This window comes from Xyrauchen texanus, unplaced genomic scaffold, assembly GCF_025860055.1.
Source record: "Xyrauchen texanus isolate HMW12.3.18 unplaced genomic scaffold, RBS_HiC_50CHRs HiC_scaffold_207, whole genome shotgun sequence".
NCBI classification, from domain to species: Eukaryota; Metazoa; Chordata; class Actinopteri; order Cypriniformes; family Catostomidae; genus Xyrauchen; species Xyrauchen texanus.
This window is the reverse complement of record NW_026266175.1, coordinates 1-10,649: the sequence shown is the minus strand read 5'-3', so window position 1 is coordinate 10,649 and position 10,649 is coordinate 1. Positions and strand designations below refer to the sequence as shown.

At 35.3% G+C, this 10,649-nt stretch overlaps 1 long non-coding RNA gene across 1 annotated transcript; it reads right to left on the bottom strand.

The window, feature by feature from the left end:
- Positions 1 to 2,652: 2,652 nt before the first annotated feature.
- On the bottom strand, positions 2,653 to 6,061 carry LOC127641867 (uncharacterized). Its single transcript, XR_007970239.1, has 3 exons — positions 5,924 to 6,061; positions 4,109 to 4,253; positions 2,653 to 2,908 (listed from the first exon to the last, which is right to left on the bottom strand). It is a non-coding gene; the product is annotated as an uncharacterized LOC127641867 (long non-coding RNA).
- Positions 6,062 to 10,649: the final 4,588 nt, after the last annotated feature.

The window sequence follows — 10,649 nt, the reverse complement described above, 5'->3', positions numbered from 1 at the left end:
TACTAGAATATTAAAATATACTATATATTCCCACCTCTGAGACTTAAAAAGTCTCACACTCTATTTCCCTCAAACCAGAGTGCAGTCACACAAGCCAGCCTGTCCCATATCATCATGTAGCCAAAGTAGGCCACTCAGTCCACTATCCAATGCCATCTTTATGGGGCTGCACTCTGCAGGACTTGGGACCAAACATCTCCCTCCACACTTAACTAGGAAAGAGTAAAAGATCCCAGTCCTCTAGCTATCACTGTTCCTGGGGGTGGGAAACAGAAATCAACTCATTTGTAATAAGCATATGCATGCAACTGTGAAGCCTTGCGTGATGTAGAGTACAATTGATTATCCATTAAGTAGAAGGTATACATATATATGCTTAACAAAACACTAGAAAAAGTAACATAGTAATATTCATCCTTCGTTGCCAGAGGAACTCACAGACAATTCCGGTAGCCTGGAGCGCTATCTGGTGATGTGTTGGAGCAGACAGCGGGTTTTTAAACCACCAGTTGAGTCTATTTGCTCTTGCAGCCAAGCACTGAGGTGCTCGTCGCTCCTTTCTTCAAATGTCTCCCTCACATGTCTTCTCTTGGCAATTACTTCATAGTTATATTATGCTTAAACATAATCATCAGTAATACTACTTCTATTTGATTAGATACATTGTACTAAAGATATACTTCATCAATCATTATAAGTAATAAGTAATTGGTTACATTGAGAGTAATAGGGGAACATGTTAAAAATAACAAACAAAACACCCTCTAACTCCTTTCTTGAGTTGCTACCTATTTTGTTATGTAAAATGAAAGTACAATAGTCTTGCTGTCTCCCTTACTATCAAAAACATGAGAAAAGTGTTCAAAAATAAAATTCCCCTTACATTGTTATTTTCTTGATTGCTTCTCAGTAAATCTCATCAAGTTCATCCAATCCTGGCCCAATGGTACAATATCTAGATTCTAGCCCTGTCCCCGGTGGTAGCATTGAAACAGTTACCATTTGTTTAGCCACGGTTCTAGCTACGGTTCTAGTCATTATTGATCTCAGAATGGGTATAATACAACAAAACAATAAAGCAAATAGGGTCAAGCCTATTACTAACATTATACCTATTTTCATTAGCCCAATCTTCCATGACCCAAAAAGGTCATCAAACCATTGTCCAAACAGCTGATCTCTCCCTGCATTAGATTTAACTTCCTTTCTCAGGTCATGCAGTTTCCTCATCGCCTGGGTAAAAGGTCCTTCTGGGGATATATTATTTGGTATGTATGTACAGCAATCTAAATCTAAACCTAATCGCATTATTATTAAAAAACATTTCATCATCTATATGCCATATTACTGCACAATTACCCTTAAATTGTCCTACATTCTTTAGTTTTGTTAAAGCATTCATACTCCAGTTGACGATTTATTTATATGATAATGGGCTTTCTTTTTCTCATTATCCACACGTATTTGTCTAATTTTCTGCCTTCATCTCCCCACCATATCATCTTATTATATTTATCATATTCGGATGACCCAATAATGCTAAACATCCTGTTGGGCAGAACACTGTTCTCCCTGTTTTACCACAATTTTTGGCATAATACTCAGCGCAATGCTTATAATCATACTGATTTGGGACTACTACAAATTTTTTCAATGGAGTGGGTGAGCACATTACACAGTTTGTCATTTTTGCTTGCTTAGCTTTATATCTGGCCCATTTATACCAGTCATTTTGATTTGCATATTGTAATAGTTCCTCTGTTCCTGCTGACTCTATGGGTTCCATATCATTTTCTAAATTTATTTGCTTTTTCAGTCTTTGGGTGATTATTTTGACAGGTGTCTTTTGAGGCCGATTCTTCGGTTTGTTCTGCTTAGCCAAATTGCTTATCCAGATTCTCTGCTTTTCGGGTTCACCTTTGTTTAGTGATCCAGGCGTTCGCTTCTTTCTGATTTCTGGTGCTATGTTATCTAGTCTCTGCTCATTCGGGGAATAATATTGAAGGTCTGAGATGTCAATTGTAGGAAATTCATCATACCATAGTCGTTGTGACAGTCCTTCACCTGGAGAGTCTGGGCCTTCCTTGATCGCCTGTCCGGTAGGCCCTGTATAGGAGGCAATACCTGTCCCAAATATGTTAGTAACAGCATCATCAACACTAGTACCTCCTTGAGCTTCCATTCTTTCTCCATGTGCCACAACTCTTCCTCGAACAACTGCGCTTGTTGGCCTGTTTCATTTCCTTCAGTTGCTTCTGAATCTGTTTCAGCAGGACGATCACTTTCTTCTTGTCTTTCTCCTTCTTCACCTTCTTGGTCCTGTTCTTCTGTGACATGTACTTCCGTCTCACTTTCTATGCTTTCCTGCTCTACTGCGGCAAGTCCTTCTGCCTCTTCCTCAGTGTGCTCTTCCCCTATGTTCGTTTGTCGTTGTTCTATCTCCTCTGCACTTTCTTCAGATTCTGTAGCCGTTTCCTGCTGATCTTCTTCTTCCTCGGGTTCTTGTTTTTGTGCTTGCTGCTCTTCTTTGTCTGAATCTTGCCTCAGTATTCATCGTTGGGAAGTCCATATTCATAGTTTTTTCAATACAGTCCGTCAAGTGCTCTGTACTTTCTTAATTCACATTCTGGAGTATTTCGTTTTAGGTCAGCTTCATTGGAAAGGCCATCCAAGATCCCCAAGGCTGATTGTAGGGAACCCACTCTGCAGTATGCTTTCTTATAATTGTTCATCTGGTGATCCTGGTCCTTCTTGGGACGTTTCTCTGGTAGGCCCTGTCATTGGGGGCAACACTTGTCCCAAGTATGTCAGTAATAACATCCATATTATTATGTCTTTCTTATTCATTGGTATTGTAGGCCGCAATTGTTTTCCACCTTCTCTCCTTCAGCGGGTCATCCTGTCCTAACTTGCTTCAATGATGGCAACAGCATGACTATTTCATTTTATATGCATAAAGAACACTGTAATCACCTCATATGGTTACATGTTTTATATTAACTAACAATCATTACTTTCTGCATTCATTTGATTAATATATTAAATGATTTCCCTTATTAGAGTCATTTGCTACACACACATTTGTTGCATCTCATTTCTAGCACTAAATAACACATGGGTCCTCTGCCTCCTCCAGGCAGGAGCCAGGCATAGCCTGACTTTGTTCCAATTAAAAACATTAGATCATCCCTTTATTATCTATACACAACATTTTTCATGGTCATTCACAGAAAGGGTAATTCACAAAAGGCTATAATTCTCCACAGAGGAGGTAAACTACCACAGGTGTTCCTTATCTTAAAACTCCCTACTCATTCACTTATCACATACATTTCATTTCCTCCTGTTTCCCAAGGACTCTCAATGTCTGTATCACATTAATTAATTTTCCCTGCAAGCTAAGCTGTTTTTCATAGTTTCAGACTATATCAGAGTAATTCAGAATATTAAATCAATAAAAGAATTATCAAATATATAACATATCATTGGAGGAATCAATTTCCTCCCAGTTTGGTCTTTCTGTTGCATTGGGCCATTTACATTGATCAGTACTTCATCTGGTTTTTTTACATAATTATTTAATCAATGGTAACACACAATATAATATTATTCCCCTCTCAAGAATTGTTTTTTCAATTATTATACCAATTGTAGCCAACCCTGCACCCTATTTCTTAATTAATTCCATTTATATTGTTACAAACAAACAAGACAAGCAATCTTAATCTTTAGTCACCACCATGTATCTTTTCCATTCTTCATTACTTTTACAATGTACATGAGTTCAATTAAAGCATAAGTAAAAGTAATAAATCATCTTCCAGTCTAAATTCATTATCATACAAACATTCCCATGTTTGTTTAATACTTCTATAATAAGTCAGGCACTCCTTTGTCTGCAACGGTTCTCAAAACTTTACCCCCAAAACCAATCTATAAATAATCCTCTACACAGGGTATGATCCCCTGACAACACAGTGACAGAATGCTTGGTATTTAACACTGTGATAAGTTATTTTAGTAAAGCGGTTATTAAAATGCAGCATTTATCCACCCCTTAAAACCCTTTCAAACCTTCTTGGGCGGTGACGCCATTGTCAAGTCTTACCCGTCATTGGGTCGTCACCTCTTGCCCCTGGTCTTGATACTGGTCAGTCCTCAATCCGTAATAATTTGGTATCAGTAAACAGATATTTTCTTTTTCAGGGAGTATCACCAGAGAACCGACACAGCCAATGGAACATCTACAAATGCTTAAATATGGAGACAATTCAAAACATGGTTAAATTAAAAAAAAAAAAAAAGCATTATTAAAAATTCATCAATCTATTAAAATTGTCCAAAGTAAAAGTAAAATATGCTAAAATTGAACTCATTTATAGATTAATTTCCATTCAGGTTTTATTTCTGCTACTTTAGCAAATGTTACACAAAACTATGTATCATGGTGGGGACTAACATCAGAACAAAGCCTCTCAAGCTTCTAGGAAGCTTAATTTAAAAACATCACCTTAATTCAATAATAGTCTCTAGATAGTTTTTGAACCTACATTTATTCATTTAGATGAATTTTCAACTTAATCTGTTGTCTTCAGTATAAACCCTTAACTTTAGATTGCCCTCTTAATATATAAAATCTTTAATCATTGATGAGGAGAGCTGTTTGAACTCCTTCATATCACTCTATCTAACATTATTGTCAAGGCACATAATTTTACATATAAAAATAAAATCAAAATAAAATAAAACAACTTATAGTTATTTCTTCAAAATCTGCTCTTGTGTTTCTGTTTCAAGCAGACACTTATCAATTTTAGACTGAGAGTGAGAAGGGGGCATTCCTCTCCCTCACACTGTTTCTAATCTCATTACAGCTATTTCTTTTTTTTTTTTCATTTTACAATCTCACAATAATATATTTAATTTATTCTTCAACAGTAAAAATAGTGATATTTATAATAACTGATTATATTAACTGCTTTCAAACTTTCTCATCTCACACCATTTAAAAACAAACAACAAAAATAAAAAATACTCTCAACTTACTTTCTTCATTCAAACAACATACAAATAACCTTCTAAGCTTTAATAAAACAGAACACAATGTCTTTTTCGATATTCTCTATATAATCAATTCAACTTATTCTAGCCTTCTTATTCATGCAGAGCTTTACATTTACAACACCTATCATTATTATTATTAATATATTATAATCCCTTTTTATTATTAAGTAATAATTTATTATTACTACTTTCTCCATTTCTTACACTTTCTCAGGTGAAGGAACTTCCATTCTATCTAATAAAATAATATAAATCAAGTTTTTAAACTAACAGAAAAGTAAAAGATTAAACAGAATAAAGTCTTAAAGACAAACATATCTAAAAACATATCTCTTTTCTTGTGTTTTGAAATAATTGCTCAGTAAGATACACTACGTACTTTTAATTTCTCATGACTCTTACATTATTTATTTATTTATTTTTTTTTATCCAAATGTTTCATCATCTTTTAACAGTTATCACTATTATACCTCTAAAATTACACTTTCATGTATTAACTATGGCAAACTAAAATAGTAGTAATAGAAATAGACACTCAATCAGCACTTTGTAGCACCCACTAAGCTCCTTTTTTTTTATTTCTTTATTATGAGGGTACTCTCTGGAAAATTTGGGGGAGTAACCAATCCAATAGGTAACTCTATAACTTTGCCATATGTTTGTAATATTTACTCTTCAAATCAATAAATCAGTGGTTAGCTGCTGGATTTAAATTTAGACCCTCAGAACAATTTAGACACGGGCATTAAACCCCATTGATGGCATTCTGGAAAATCATAAAGTGATCGTATAGGACTGAAATAAACTTTTCCAGAGAAATTTTAATCCACATTATAAATGGCAAATCAATAATGATTACCAGCAGCAATGAGCGCAGGAGGATATATCAGATCAGTCACATCATTTTCAGTCTTCTTTGTGTCCTGATTTCCTCCTGCAGCATTAGTAACTTCTATAAAATCATCTTTCTCAGCCGTCTGCAATGGTGAGAAACTAGTTCCAGAATGAGTTAGTGAAACAACACACATAATAATAACAAATGAAACACAGAATAGACACATGAATATGAAGTTATTAACATTCATATATGAGGAAGTTATGATGTTCAATTTAATCTTAACCTTTCTCCATGGGCTTCACCCGCCCCCAAGACCAATGTTTAAATGATCCAAATCATTCTTAAATTTATTTTCCTTTAGTCTCAAATGCAGCTTCTCAGTGTACCCATGATCAACCAAGACCTATTCTGTGTATACCAAACAAAAAATAAATAAAATAAAAACAAAATATCTATCTATCTGCTATCTGTCTTTTTCTAAAGTCGGGGCCCCTTTCTGTCTGTCTGAAGACATCAAGAGAGGCCTGTTTCCCCTCAAAGTCATCCTCAATGCCTTCATCAGACAGTCCCTAACAAAAATAACAAATCTCTGCCTATTTTTTGTTGGTTGATCAAGTTTACACCGATAACGCTGCACTCACATTTAAATTGTTCTCCAGACATTTTTTAAATCATAGAAAAATCAAAAACAACTTTCTTGTGTTTAATTTAATAATGTTAAAATAGTATTCTCTCATAAACTGGACCAGACAGAACATAAAACAGACACATGAATGTGAAGTTTTCACATTTAAGTTTACTGCATAAGATACAAAATATAATTTTCTTATTATTTATTTTATCATCATATCTTTGGCCCTCTTTTGCCATTTGCTTGAATATAACAACACTTATCTTAAATACAACCTTTGTCTAAAATCCAATAAGTTATTTGACTTTAGTTTAACGCAATACACTCGACTCAAAGCTTTATTGTTTGTCCAGATAATGTGATTTCCCAAATGCAATTCAATCACTTTAAAGTGATCACTTTTTTATAATCTAAATATTCTTACTCATCACTTTGATATGAAAAGAGTTATGATCTGACACATGTCCATTCAACAGCTCTCTCAGTTTAGTTAATCTTACATGCAGGCTTCATTCATGGCATGAAAAGAACAGCCCAATAATAAACATTGTCCAGTCCACTAAGAGTTAACTTTTTGATTTCATGCACATTTTTGTTTTACAGCTATTTGTTTGTTTATACTGTATTATATTTATCCTTATACATACACTCACACACACATTTACACAGACATACACATATATTTTTATCATTAGTTTTCATTCTACAATCAGAATATTTATTAAGTGCCCTCTTTGTTTTTAATCATCAGATCTCTTCTGCCTCTTATATTGATGAAAATAGTCTAAATAGATTTTCTTTTATGTAAATTTCATACATACTCCTAATTAGTTATGCAGCAAATGATCAACCTCTCTATCTGGATGGATATTTATAGGGCTCATACAACATACACTCTGTGTCCCTTTATTTATAGGGCTCATATACACATCCATACGCAATCACACTTCAGTGATACTTCCCATAATTTCACACACAGACACACAAACTCTCACAAACACAGAACATTTCACACTTTTACAAACACAAGGCCTTTATAAACACAGAGCTCTCAAAAAATACTATACTAAAACAAACCTATTACTTCTGCCCCTCCTTTTGCTCTCCTCTTATTATGCCTCTCTCACTTTTATTTCCATAAAAAACACTCATTAATTACAGCGGTTGATTGCTATATCTGTTAATTATTTTTATATTCCACCCACAGCTGTCACACCCATTTTGGGTCTCTGTTCAAGACAATTTCTACATGGGTGCTAATTCTCCTTTCTCTATTAAAAATCACCTTTAAATGTTGGACTTTATTTAATTTGTTCATAACTCCAGAAATGATCACTAATTCCCTGTGTTTTTATTATTAATCTTTTTAATTCTATTTATTTTCTCCTCTCAGTTAGTCTCCTCTCAAATTCAGTAACAGCTTATTTCCACATTATGATTTCTGTTTCATGAGGAAAACTGAGACAAGGAAAAAAAAGTCTCTCTGTTACTGTGCATGCTCACAGCCCTCCCCTTACAGCTCCCATTTCTCGCTCTAGCAGCCCCTCCCCTACAGATCTTCACAGCACTCAGTCTCTAGCGTACTGTATGAGAGAGAAATGTTACCTGCTGCAATTTCTTTCCATTCAACAAACAGCCATTCTTGTAAGGTCTCCGCTAAGTTTACTATTTAATCAGACCCTTCACCAGTTCCTTTTTTCTTTTTTTTTTTTTTCTCTCTTAGTTAACTTCCTCCCCTGCCCTGTATAATATATATACTCTGATTCTTTCCAAAAATGATCACTGATCCCCTTTTGACTCTATCAGTGTATTCTCCAATTCTCTCTCCCACTCTTCAGATCTGCGTTGATCTCCAGACTTTACAAAACTCGCTTGTCTCTGCATTTTTCTCTAGTCTTGTTCACTGCAATGGAAAACATTTTGCCTTTTCTTTATCTTTTTCCCAATTATTCTATTTTTTGTCTTCTTAATCTCCCCTTCCCCTCACTCACAGAGCTGTCCGTTCAGCTGACCAGTGAGCGAAAGCAAGGCAAGGAGATGTCAGAGAAGCAGGTGCCATTTTGCATCTTTATACTTTTTCAACAATTGTTTTATTCAATTCACTGTTTCAATTAATTTTCCACTTTTGCTCTCATTTAGCATCTCCTCAGTGCACCTGATTCTCTGTATTATTCTGCCTCTGCACACAATACATCATCACACTGCAATCATGCATTTGAATAAACACAAAAACAGCGCATTTAGTACCGCAAGCACACATGCACCAACAACATAGTTAGTCATGCACATTATTCATTATCTCAAACATGCACATAGTTCAACATTTCCCCGTTTTCTACACAGTCCGGGTTCCGTCAAACACTTCAATAAATAACTAAATCTAACACCTGGAGGAATTTTACGCGAATTTCAACCACCCGAGTTAGGATTTTCACCTGTACAGGATTTTCTCTGCCACTTCTTGGCCAAACCTTGAATAAATGCACCTAACCGGGAATTTTCACGCGTCGTCGCTTCTCGACTCACCTCCAGGCCCAGAGTTGCTTCTCAACTCTTTTTTTAGTCGCTTCTCGACTTTTTAATAACTTTTGGTCGCTTCTCGACTCTTTAAATAACATTCAGTCGCTTCTCGACTTCTTTAAATAACATTCAGTCGCTTCTCGACTTCTTTAAATAACATTCAGTCGCTTCTCGACTTCTTTAAATAACATTCAGTCGCTTCGACTTCTTTAAATAACATTCAGTCACTCTTTAAATAACATTCAGTCTTCGACTCTTTAAATAACATTCAGTCGCTTCTGACTCTTTAAATAACATTCAGTCGCTCGACTCTTTAAATAACATTCAGTCGCCGACTTCTTTAAATAACATTCAGTCACTTCGACTCTTTAAATAACATTCAGTCGCTCCGACTTCTTTAAATAACATTCAGTCGCTTCTCGACTTCTTTAAATAACATTCAGTCGCTTCTCGACTTCTTTAAAAAACATTCAGTCGCTTCTCGACTTCTTTAAATAACATTCCCACCCCAAATTCTTTGAAATCTGGAACTCATCTCTATTTTAGCCAATTAGTTCTAATTATTCTATGTTCGGACTGGCAAAAGTCTTAGGGAAGCCACTTACCGGGACTCGCTACCACAGATCACACAAAAACACCTTAAGCAAAGATGCTTACCTCAGTTTCTGGCGCCGGTGTTTCTGTGCGATTCGTGCAAGCCGTCCCACCAGCGACCTCTGCCCCCTTGACCTCAATGCCAGCCCCACGAGTTGGGCGCCAAAGATATGTCGTGGAATATCGCGATGAATCTCTCTAAGTTGTAAGAAAACTCTTGAGTCTTGAGTTCCAGATGCCAAAGTTGTAGTTTATTGAACACCAACAAACATGAGACCGGCCAGCTGTCCGTTCTGACTCATTTTTCTAAGTTCTCAGTTATATACCTTTTTTGTTATCTTGTTACCCACTGTCTCTGACGCATGAGGTCACTGCCTTGTCTCTTTCCCACCAATATGTTCTACGTCCTTTGTTAATTAAATATTGGTGGGAGATCCTCGTCTATCTATTAAAAAGAAAAAGAAACATATATCTTTGGTAGCCTCTCATAACTTGACCTCATGTTACAGTTCATGGACAGAGTACATCAACTCCTAGAAACATCTGCGTAAACAGCCATGTCTCCATCAAATACTTTTTATCTTTTTCCTGCATTTTCAGCACATTCTCTCAATGGGCAGCCTTGTTTGTTCATACACATTGTTATTTGAAAGAAAACACCAGCTGCAAAATTATAATACATTTAGCTTATTAAAACAAGACACCATTCATATAACTGATTAAAAGTATCTTTGAAAAGATACATACCAGCACACCAAGGATTCTCATCAGTGTACTATTGATTAACAGAAACACTTTTTGTTTTTGAAGAAATACACTTGTTTTTCAAGGTTATATACCATTCTTTGTGTTCTCTGCAGTATCAACACTTTTAGTAACCTCATATGCTCTCTCCTGGCTCACTCAAAGGCCTGGAAACTCATATAAGTATTTTGATATATAAAAACATACTAAAATATTGAATGATATATAAAAACATACTAGAATATTAAAATATACTAT